At 37.6% G+C, this 11,817-nt stretch overlaps 1 long non-coding RNA gene across 1 annotated transcript; it reads right to left on the bottom strand.

The window, feature by feature from the left end:
* Nucleotides 1-950: 950 nt before the first annotated feature.
* Nucleotides 951-3,126, bottom strand: LOC140628029 (uncharacterized). Its single transcript, XR_012026470.1, has 2 exons — nucleotides 2,936-3,126; nucleotides 951-1,688 (listed from the first exon to the last, which is right to left on the bottom strand). It is a non-coding gene; the product is annotated as an uncharacterized lncRNA (long non-coding RNA).
* Nucleotides 3,127-11,817: the final 8,691 nt, after the last annotated feature.

The raw sequence follows: 11,817 nt of genomic DNA, 5'->3' as shown, positions 1-11,817 counted from the left end.
CATTTGTTGACTCCATTTATTTTATTCATATTTTACATTGTTTGTCTCATAGTCTGCATAAAAGAGCCACGAAGGCAGGAATGAAGTGGGAGTTAATGATAGTAAAATCTCCTGGTGGTGCATTGTCTTCCCAGTTCCATTTATCCGATGATGGAGGACATTAGAATACGCATTCTTCCATAGAAAGATTGATTATGGTTCTACTTATAAATAGTAAGGCGTCCTTCATATTTAAAAATATATATTTAGCACTCACGTGTGCCTACAATTGTTCTAGGTGCCAAGAGCAGAGATAATCAACATATTGGTTAGTTTTACAGGATAATTGGAATTGTGAAGCATCCAGTATATTTCTTGGCTCCTGGGAAAGCTTTTGGGGAATGCCAATGAGTAACCCTTTCTAACACAAGCAACTTTTGAGACTAGTTACAGCAAAAATATATTGGAGATGAGATCTCTGTTATTTTCGTCCTTGCTTTTCTCATTTTTACTGTTTTTCTTTCAACTCCGGGAGGGAGAGCTGGTCTCATGTGTTCTCTCCATACCAAGTTTCATTTTCTTTTCAAAATCTGTGCTTCATCTGCTGACTTTATTCTTTCTCTGTTGGTTGGCTTGGGTCATCACCGCATCACTTGTGTCCAATGCATGCCACGTGATGTTCTTAGAAAATAACGTTTAACTTCACCCGGTAGGCATAGCTCAAGGACTCGCCAGCTGCACAAAGTCATCTTCGTTGGCTTTACAACGTGTGGGAAATTAACATTCTTGATGCAGCGCGTCCCAGCTAAAGTTCTCCTGTGTGTGGATTCGTTTACTACCACAGTGAAACACACGGTAGTCAAAAGCAATAAAGTTGCGCTCGGCACAAATTATAAGTGGAGGCTGGTCGTATTTTAATGCAACAAAATATTATATGGCAATCAAAAGAAATCAGGCCGGACAAAGCCTAATAACATACTGGCAACTTTGCAATGTATTAATGAAAGAGTAAGTGCTAAAAGAGTACGAGCTGTAGAACACATTTTCGTTTTAAAACTTGCAATATCCTCTTGAAGAATCCATACATAAATCCTTTGAATGTTAAGGCAATAAAATAATACATACAGAGTTAAGGTGACAACGTATTTAAGGCAGTGGAGGCAGGGGGAATGGAATGAAGAACGAGTCGGTAATACCTATGGGTTGTTGTCAAGGTGATTTTGTGTATGTACTTGGTGGTGGGGGGAAAAGCAAGATAATGGGAGGGAGGGATGGATCAAAGAGGCAATTAGAGAGTAATGAGAATGTGCCATAAATCAAGAATTATCAGTTCATTTCCATGCAGTGAGTTCAAATTCTGAAGGGGGGAGGGTCATGCAGTTGGAAGCATGAAGCGATGGGAATTCTGATAGAAAAGTATCGTTCAGATCGTGCAGTTATCTAGCGGGTGGGGTATTTCAGAAGCGGTAATTTGTCAGAGCCTATGGATGGGAGGTGTTACAGTAGGAGCAAAATACTCATGAACAGGAGAAAATCGGGGATCAGTGGGTGGCTCAGCAGTTTAGTGCCGCCTTTGGCCCAGGTCGTGATCCTGAAGAACCGGGATCGAGTCCCACATCGGGTTCCTTGTGTGGAGCCTGCTTCTCCCTCCTCCTGTGCCTCTGCCTCTCTCTCTCTCTCTCTCTCTGTCTCTCATGGATAAATAAAATCTTTAAGAGAAAAAAAGAAAAGAAAAGGAGAAAATCATCTAAATAAAGAGCTGTTTTGACCAAATATGTTTTGATCTCCACTTTGTGTGGGTGTCTGAGTGTTCGCCTCACATGCCCTTCTCTTTCTTCTCCTACATATGACAATGTTGACACTTCACCCACACCCGTGTAGAAGCAAAGGTTGGTATACCTACTATTTTTGTCTGACTTGTAAGACTTTTTTGTCTGGCTGGTACAAAATTCTGTGTAAGATCTTTCCAGTTCAGCTAACTGCGTCTATGTGTTTCCTATCTGTAAGCTTTCACCTAGTATACTTTGTTCTTACAGAAATGTTTTAATTCACGTCTTAATCATCTGCATGGAGACTTTTCCGTGGGGATGCGGAATGTCCTTAAACTTTTGTCGTTAGACACAGCTATTACACATTTTGACCATATGTAATTTATTATTATTATTTTTTTTTGGCAAAGATTTTATTTTTAAGTAATCCCTATGCCCAACTCGAGGCTCCATCTTACAACACTGAGATCAAGAGTTGCATGCTAAAAAAAAAAAAAAAAGAGTTGCATGCTGCACCCACTGAGCCAGCCAGGCACCTCAACCATATGTAATTTAAATATAAAGCAGATGTTTACTTCTGATTTCTATTTTAGGATTCTCCAAAGGCTAGAAATCGTTTTTATCTTAACGCCATCACAGAATTTTGGAGGAAACAGTGAAATTTCTCTCTTGGATGTTGTGTTTTCGGTGTCAGGAACCACAATTAATGCCATATAAATATTTTAACCAGCCCCATGCGAGTTTCCATGCTCTATTTTGAGAAATCTGATTGACAAGCTGGTAATTGCATTGGACATGGGCTTTCAATCAACGCGGGCACAAGCTGTGCTTCACTGATTCGCTGAGCACCATGATAATTAATCATCGACTTTCCCATAAGATAATTCTCCGACAGCCCCAGGAGACACCTAAGTATACATCAACCTCTTCCTGGGAAGGGTTAGTAACTCTGAAAGCATAAGCCTGTAATTGTATCTTTTTGAATTTTACAAGTGTGCCCTGTCAAAGGCCTCCCCTACAGTGACTTTTCTTTTCCCCTTGGAGAAGAGTCAGATTAATTGCCATTCATCACCTTCCTGCCGGGTCCCATCCCTAACAAGTAGGGAGAATCCATCAGTGGGATTCTACTTATATATTTTCTTCAAGCCACACTCAATCTGCCCAGACCAGTTTTAGCATTGACTTACCACAGGTTCTCCGGAATAAATGAAGACATTATTTAGGGCTACTCTGCATGGCGTGAGGACGCCAGAGAGAAATATAAGAGATGATATAGAACTGCTCCAGCTTCTCCACTGGCAGGGACCATGCTGTCCTAGGAATGGGATCCTGGGACTGCTAAATCCAGAACACAGATGGAAAGCAGGACAAGAGAGGAGAGAGGACATCCAGATTAACAGTATTGCCCAATAAAACATTCTATCGATGGAGACTGAGGGGAATTGGGATGCCAATTTCACCAGGAAACCCACAAGTCTGAGGATAGTGGTAAGGTGGAGAAATATGCGTGCAAACTGATGTCAAGCACAGGGCATGCGTGAAATCCATTCATCTTTGGGAAGCGTTCAATTTGCAACATCATGCGTCATGCATGTGCTTGAATGTGGGCTCTGGATTTGTTGCTCTTACCGCCCTTCGCCTACAGGATTTGACGTCTACTGGGTTGACTGAATGGATAGATAACACTCTTTCTTAAAGGATTTACTCTTGGTCAGGGTTTGTGAGGAGCCATGGATATTCGCCACCCACCTGGAAAGCAAGTTTAAAAGAAATAGGGCGTCTTCCTATTTTAACATCCAGATAATCCAATGAGATGGGGACATGTGTTGTCCAGTACTGTTCCAGAAAACTTGTTGAGTTGCTAAGATTTCTGAAGACTTTGTTTGGCTTTCATGGGTCGGGAACTCATTCCGGTTGGGAATATTCTACTTTGAGGGGCTTCATAAAATGCCTCGTCTTTAACCAGATGGACAGTTTCATCCTGCAAGGATTTGCACTGAGTTCACACTGACTCGTCCATGTCTCTGAAATAGGGCACCATTTACGTCCAGACTACAGATGGGGATCGGGGATCGTGCCAGCTGAGAGACACGTTTCCGGAAGAATGAGTGTTTTGTTACAGTAACTTTGCCTATTTGATACATCCTAACAGCAGTGACCTTGAATATAAGAATTCCTACTTCACACACACCTGCTTAAAATAATCATATAACAAAAAAAAAAAAAAAGGGAGAGAGAAACAGAGGATATAAACTAAAAGGAAGTATTTCTAGCCCTCGACCAAATGGAAATCCAAAATTTATGTGATTTTAGTTATTCAGCTGGATTATCACCCTAAATCTACACAATATGCTTACTTACATATGTATTTCTTGACATATGAACTTGAGAAGGGAACGCATTGCATTTATGCTACCTCCCACCAGCCCAGGGCCGTCGCCTTCCGACGCAGAATCACCAACAGCTATTTCGATGACATGATACACAAAAGAAGATGCTTTTTCTGACACGATTTTCTCCTCTTGTTTTTTTTTTTTTCCTCATCTTCGTTTCTGCATAGATCTGCTGCCAGTGCAAACATTTATCATAGAGGTGTGACTTGAGTGTTTTCTCTCTGATTCCGGTGGCACAGATTTCTCCCCAAAGATGCACATGTAATGACAAGCAGAGGAGAGTCACCTGGGGAAATATTTCCATTCTGTCACTGAACAAGAGGACTCAGGCTGTGGGGGGGGGGGGGGCGGGGGGCGCACGGGGTGGTGAAAGTAGATTAGTTTTTAGAGTAGTTCGACCTGTAGACTTGTATGTGGAGAATTGAGTTTTACAACAAGATATCAAATGTAAAACCTGTTTTGGAGCATACGTAAGTAAGATGCACAGAAATTCCCAGCTCTGGGACTACGCACAGTGCTCTGTCTTCACGGGGGAAGCCAATGAGACTGGGGGGCTGTGATGTAGGTCCTCAAATATGCCATCAAAGGGAAGGGGCCAGGATGTTGTTTATGTTGTATTTGGGGCTTATATTGCTAAGGAGCTTTATGCATACCCATAAGTAATTAAAAAATATCTGCTTAAAGTTCACTTTGATTTACCTAAGTAAACATAGCCTATGGGGCAGAAAAATCTAGTTTTGCCTTAAATCCTGCTGTGATGCTTTGAATCGTGTCATCCTCCAAAATAATCAGTATTTTGAAGCCCTGAAGCCCTAGGAGCACAGCACGGGACTGTATTTGGAGGAGGGTCTTTAAAGAGGGGATTATGGTAAAATGAGCTTATTAGTGTGGACCTTAATCCTACGGGACTGGGGTCCTTATAAGAAGAGGGGAAGAGGACACAGACATGCACAGAGGGATGACCATGTGAGGACACGGTGGGTGGTGGGGGGAAACACAGGTGTCTACACTCCAAGGGAAGAGGCCTCAGGAGGAACCACCCTCAACCCCAGCTGGATCTCAGAGTCCCAGCCTCCAGGACAAGGAAGGAAAGGAATAAATATGTGTTATTTAAGGCACCTCGTCTGAGATACTTTGTTACAGCAGCCCTAGCAAACTACTGCACTTGGTGATTTATCCTTTAGCATCATATTACATGTAAAAAGAAATGTTTCCAGGGGAAAGATCGCATAGGAACACACATGCACCTGCACACACAATCAGCACACACAAAGCACGTTGCTCTCCGATTCTTGCTTTGTGGGAAGACCCCATTCTGAGCTGCCAGTGAAATGAAAGGAGAACTGTGCTTCTCCCCGAATTTCTTTTCCTGTTTCTAATTAACTGCATGGTGGGGGTTAAATATTTTACAATTCTAAAGAGAGAGAACCACTCTTTGAGAACCTTGTATCAGTAACACAGGGTAAATGGGAAGAAATCCCATATCCATTTCAGCTCCTGCTTCCAAATCCTTTGACAAAATTGAAGAATCCTTTCAGGAGCTCAGAACGCTGATGTATTCACAAACGACTGCAGCAGCCACCTCCTTGCAATTCTCTGGGCACAATTACTGCTAACGCGACCAGTGAATACAAATTAGCAGATAAAAGAGATAGCGAGAGCACCTTAAATTAGCCTTCCTGTAGGGGATGCTCCTGCACTCCCCACGAGGATCTGGGAGGCTTCGACAGAGACTCGAAAAAGTGGGGAGAATGAGACTGTATTTCCTGCCCTTAGTGATTCAGGTGAAAACAATTAGAAGCATAATTGACGATGCTATCTGAGTTTCTATGGCGCAAATCTATTCAAGGCTTTGAAAGGAAGCCTGCATCCAAGGGAAGTCCTCGGCTTCTCTGATTTTGTTCGTGAAGGCATTTTCAGGGCATCATAAGCTAAATGATATCGTGTTGATGACTATTAACGATTAACGCTGGTCTACTGTTAAAATGCCCCGCAGGTGCTCTCTGGCATGCATAAGGACAGCACGAGCCTCTCCGGAAACAGCTAGCTAGAACTGGGATGTCGCTTTCCAAAAGGAAATGAAAGGTCACAGACAGAACCGTGAAAAATAAAGACTCTGAAGTCCGGGATACACTTAGGTCTCGAGATAGAACACAAGAGCCATGAGCTGTTCTAAATTCAAAACCACCTCCTCTCTCATCAGGCAGATAGTGGGCAAACTTATTTGGTAGAGATTATTTTACATCACTGGAATCGTGTTCTATGTTCATTCAAATCTCATGCTTACTTCAATGATCTAGAATTTATTTCCTGGGATTAAAAAAATGTTTTTTCTTTAATTGCCGAGGTGACAAATGAAGGTGTGCTGCTATTGCCATTCGGTCCTGGAACTTTATATATATATATATATATATATATATATATATATATATATATATGGCTTAATTATATATTCATATACCATTACATGTAAATTAATATTCTAATACTATATCGCTGTATGCAAATTAATGTTAGTATATTATAATCATATATATTAATATTTATATACGTAATTATATGTGAATTAATGTTTGTGTATTATATAATTGTCCATCAATTAATATTTATATGTCACATATAAATTAATATTTATATATTATGCTACTGTATAAATTAAGATTAATATAATATTTATATGTGATTATATGTTAATGAGATATTAATTATGACGATATTTTATATTACATAAAAGACATAAATATAGATATTACAAGTGTTATATATTACATAAAAGACATAAATATATATTTTGTATTATATGTATATACCTGCATATAAGTATGCACGTGTTACATATTTACATATTTACACACATAAACTCAAATATATACTTATCAATAAAGAATATGCAATTCTACATAGTTCTTAACTGTAACAATGCATAGATGAAGTTTTGATCATGTCCCCAAATACCTGATGCCTTCATTACTAATAGACTAAAACAAAGAATTATTTGTGTTCTTGTACTGAGCATTTGTCTAATCCAGGAAAATATGGTGGGGTTTTAACCAGTAAAGAAACCGCGAATGTGACAGTGTACCTGTGGAGTTGTGGTCACATGCAGACACAGGTATCTGACACCAGATGAAGTCTGGGGTGAATCAGAATCTCAGTGAGATGATGGGAATCTGATGTAGTGTGGGAATAACCCTGTCAAAGAGGTGATCATTAAACTAGGTTGTTGCCCTGGAGACAGTGGAAGAGAAAGGGGGAAATGGGAAGGGTACCTGCCTGAACATTAGCATAAAGAAAGCAAAGTTGAAGAAAACCCAACAAAGAAGCCATCAGAAATGACGGGTCAGAAAGTAACAGCCTGACTTTGTTAACTCAGAGTGAAATTCTATGATAAAAAGTCACAGTGGGGGGAGAAAGAGGAAACGCTGACTGTGTCAATCTTTTGTATTTGCAAACTCAAGGGCCTTGAATGTTATTTTATTGTTACCTGGAATAGTATTTATCTAGTTATTAGGGAAGGTAATCATTTTATATGTATTTTCTTTATTCCAATTTTTCTTTTTCTTTTTTTTTTTTTAAGGATTTTATTTATGTATTCATGAAACACAGAGAGAGAGGCAGAGACACAGGCAGAAGGAGAAGTAGGCTCACTGCAGGGAACCCAATGTGGGACTCAATCCTGGGATTCCTCTGGGGCTCCAGGATCACTACCTGAGCCCAAAGCAGACACTCAATCACCGAGCCACCCAGGAGTCTGTATTCCAATTTTTCTATTATGACTTTGGCTTCCCTATTTCCTTTTAATTCCCTTCCACTGTTATCTTTTTTCTGCTTACTTTGGGTTTGACACGTTCTTATTGTAGTTTCTAAACAAGGAAGCAGGGGTCACTGATTTAAGACCTTCATTCTTTCTTAACATAGTTATTTAAACCTATACATTTGTACTAAGTTCTGCTTTAGCATCATCTTACACATCTACTAATTATACTTCCATTGTGTTCAAAGTACTTTCTGATTTCCCTTCTCATTTCTTCTTTGACCCACAGGTAATTTACAAATGTGTTATTTAGTTTCCAATATTGGTGGATTTTTTAGAAACGTTTCAATTTTTATTATAACTTAATAATAATTAAGTTATTATTATTATTATTATATTATAATTATATATATATAATATATTATATTGTGTTCAGGTAACTGAACTGTGTTCAGTTCAGTGTTCAGGTAACATATATGAGTTGATTTGTTTGTTTACAGACACTTGTTTATAGGTCCAGAATACGGTCTACTGTTTGATCATGTGTACCAAACATCTTAAAAGTAAGCTGAAAAATATCTATACGCTGCAAAAGTACGTAACATGCAACAAAGTAAATTTGGCAATGTCTGGCATCCACACAAAAACTTTCAGGCATGGGAAACAGTTGAAAAAATATAACAGATAAGGGTAAGTTTAAAAATACACACACACAAATTGATAAAAAAAAAATGGATCCTTAAATGACACAGAGGGTGGAATATGTACAGTAGCATTAAATAGTTATTACAGCTGTATTTCATAAGCTCACAAAGCTAATGATATGAAAGATAAGTAAAACACCCATACCAAACATCCAGATGTGAGAACTAGATTGAGATGTATGTAGTTGACCAATTCATTGAAAGGAATTAACAGTAGATTAGACTATGCAGGAAAAAGGGTTAGTGAACTTAAAGATAGGGCAATAAAAATTCTATGAAATAAAACAGAGAAAGAAAGTTTTCAAAAATGAACAGACTTCTGGGAGCTGTGGAAAAACATTAAACACCCTAATATACATCCAATTGAAGAGGATCACAGGAACAATTCTTAAAGAAAAAATCACAAATCATTTTCCATTTTTGATATAAATTTATAATCCCAAACATCAAGACATTCAGTCAACCCCAAATACAAACATCATGAATTAAACTCCAATTTATTGAAGTTGTAAGATGATGTGAATGCAGGGTTTCAGAGAAATGCATAGTATTCCATAATCAAGTTGCTAAAAAGTAGTGATTAAGAGAAAAATCTTAACACATCCAGACATAAGAGACAGGTTACATATCATGAGACAATATAAAAAAAAAGATTGGAAAGATTTCTTGTGAAAAACAAGGCAAGCAAGAAGATAGTGGAATAGCAGCTATTAGGTACCAAGGGACAAAAAAGTCAATGTAGAATCATAGAACCAGCAAATATATCTTTTAAAATCAAAGAAGATGTAGACATTTCAAATAGACAAAAGCAGAAGGAATTCATTAGCATAGGTAGCCCTGCAAGAAATATTAAGAGAATCCTTCAAAGAGAAAATATATCAGGTGTGATTATGGAAAAATGGATCTACACGATGGAAGGCAGCACATCAGGAAAACGTAACTACATGGATTAAATGTTAAGAGTTGGGGACACCTGGGTGGCTCAGTGGTTGAGCGTCAGAGTTCCAGGATCCAAGCCCACATTCCCTCTGCCTATGTCTCCCTGTGCCTTCTCTCTGTGTCTCTCGGGAATAAAGAAATAAAATCTTCTTTTAAAAAAGTGTAAGAATTATTTCTGATTATTTAAATCTCTTTAAAAGGTAATTGAATGTGTTTTTTATAAAGATCATATTTACTTATTTTGAGAGAGCACATAAGCAGGGGGAGAGGCAGAGGGAAAGGGAGAGAGAGAATTTCAAACAGACACCAAGCTATGCATGTTCCTGACCAGGGGCTCATGACCCTGAGACCATGACCCCAGATGTAAACAAGAGTTGGACCATTCAACTGACTGAGCCACCCAGGCACCCCAAGAAAATTGAATGTTTAAACGAATATGATGTCAACATGAAAATTATAATGATATTGTTAAATGTTTTTACTACTTAAATCTCTGTTTTTAAATTTTTTTTTAATTATCTATTTTTTTATTTTTATTTTGAGACTGAACATGTCACTTACAGGGGAAGAGGGGCAGAGAGAGAGAAAATCTTCAGTAGGCTCCATGGTGCTGTACAGTAGGTAAGGTAGGTACAGCAATGCATGGGGCTCAATCTCACAACCTTAAGATCATGCATGACCTGAGCCAAAATCAGAGTCAGACACTCAACCCACTGAGTCACTCAGGTGTCCCCTACTTACATCTCTTTAAAACACAAATGAAAAAATAATAATAAAAAATAAAATAAAACACAAATGATTCTTTAAGCAAATCTGATCTGGTATGAAGAGGAAAGAAATACAAGTAAATTTTGTCGATATTCTCATACTCCCTGCCAAGTGTAATATCATTTGAGTGTTGCTATGATAAGTTAATGATATATACTATGAACCCTAAAGCAATCACCAAAATAACAAAACAAAGAGTACAGCTAGCAAACTTACAAGGAAGAAATAGAGGATCACAAACAAATATTCAAATAATACAGAAGAAGGCAAAAAAAAAAAAAAAAAAAAAAAGGAAAATGAGAACAATGACAAAAACAAAAACCTCAAAATGAGACAAAAAAGCAGAAACCAATTGCAGATGGTGTTTAGACCTTGCCATATTGTTAATAACCTTAAATGTGAGTGGTCTGTGAACTCCGATTAAAAGCTGGGTTGATCAAGATGCACAAAGGCAAGATCCAACTACATGATATGCTACCAACTACATATACGGACTCCGTCTCTATATTTCTTGTAAAACACATTAAATTTAAAGACAGGAGGAGGTTAAATTTGGTGTAACTGTATTTCTATCACATAAAGGACTTTTCACAGCAAAGAATATGACCAGTGATACAGGTGGTTTCTTAACAATAAAAAGGCAAATTTATTAAGAGAATATAAAATCATAAATGCTTATGCACCTAATAACAGAGCCTCAAAAATGCGAAAAACAAACTGAGAGATATGCAAGGACCATCAGAGAAATTAATAATTTAAGTGAGGATTTAAAGATCCTTCCCTCAACAACTGATAGGAAAGTGTTAAGGATATCAGAGATTTGTTCAACGCTATCACCAACTTCTCTTAACTATAATAATAAAACAACAGTCCACCCAAGAATACCCAAATAGGCATTTCTTTCAAGAGAACACAAGCTATATAGCATATTAGAACATATTCTGGGCCACAATATTTTTCTCAATAAATTTAAAATGATTTTGTTGATAATTTTAATAATGGAGAGATTCCAGAACGTTGAAAAAAATTATCTTTTGAATTTGTTTAGAGGGTTCTTGGCCATCTGTCATTGTTTTCTATATTTAACCTTACATTTATAATACTTACAATTTTTAAAGATTAAAATCAAAGTTCTGTATTAAATATTCTCAGTTTTTATAATTTTGGCCTTTTATGTAATAAGTATCTTTTACTATTGTAGAATAAAAACCTAGTGAAATACATGGCTATCCATAAAGCCAGATTTTTGAACTGTAGAATTCCATTCCTACAAAAATCCAAAAACTATTTTTGTTCTTAAGGTATAACATCTTGAGAGGCTTCATTTGAAATTTCAGGCATGACAAAACACTATCAGAAAAGAATTTTTTTTTATATTATTCTCTGGTAAGCTGTAATAGTTTAACAAGTTGCGTTAAATGTGCAAAATAAAAGCTGACAAATTAAACACTAATTATTTTTTTTTAAAAAAAGCAAAAACAGCTGTCAGAGGCCTGAACAATTACCAGATT

Source organism: Canis lupus, chromosome X (assembly GCF_048164855.1).
Source record: "Canis lupus baileyi chromosome X, mCanLup2.hap1, whole genome shotgun sequence".
NCBI lineage: Eukaryota > Metazoa > Chordata > Mammalia > Carnivora > Canidae > Canis > Canis lupus.
This window is presented reverse-complemented; position numbering and strand designations above follow the sequence as displayed.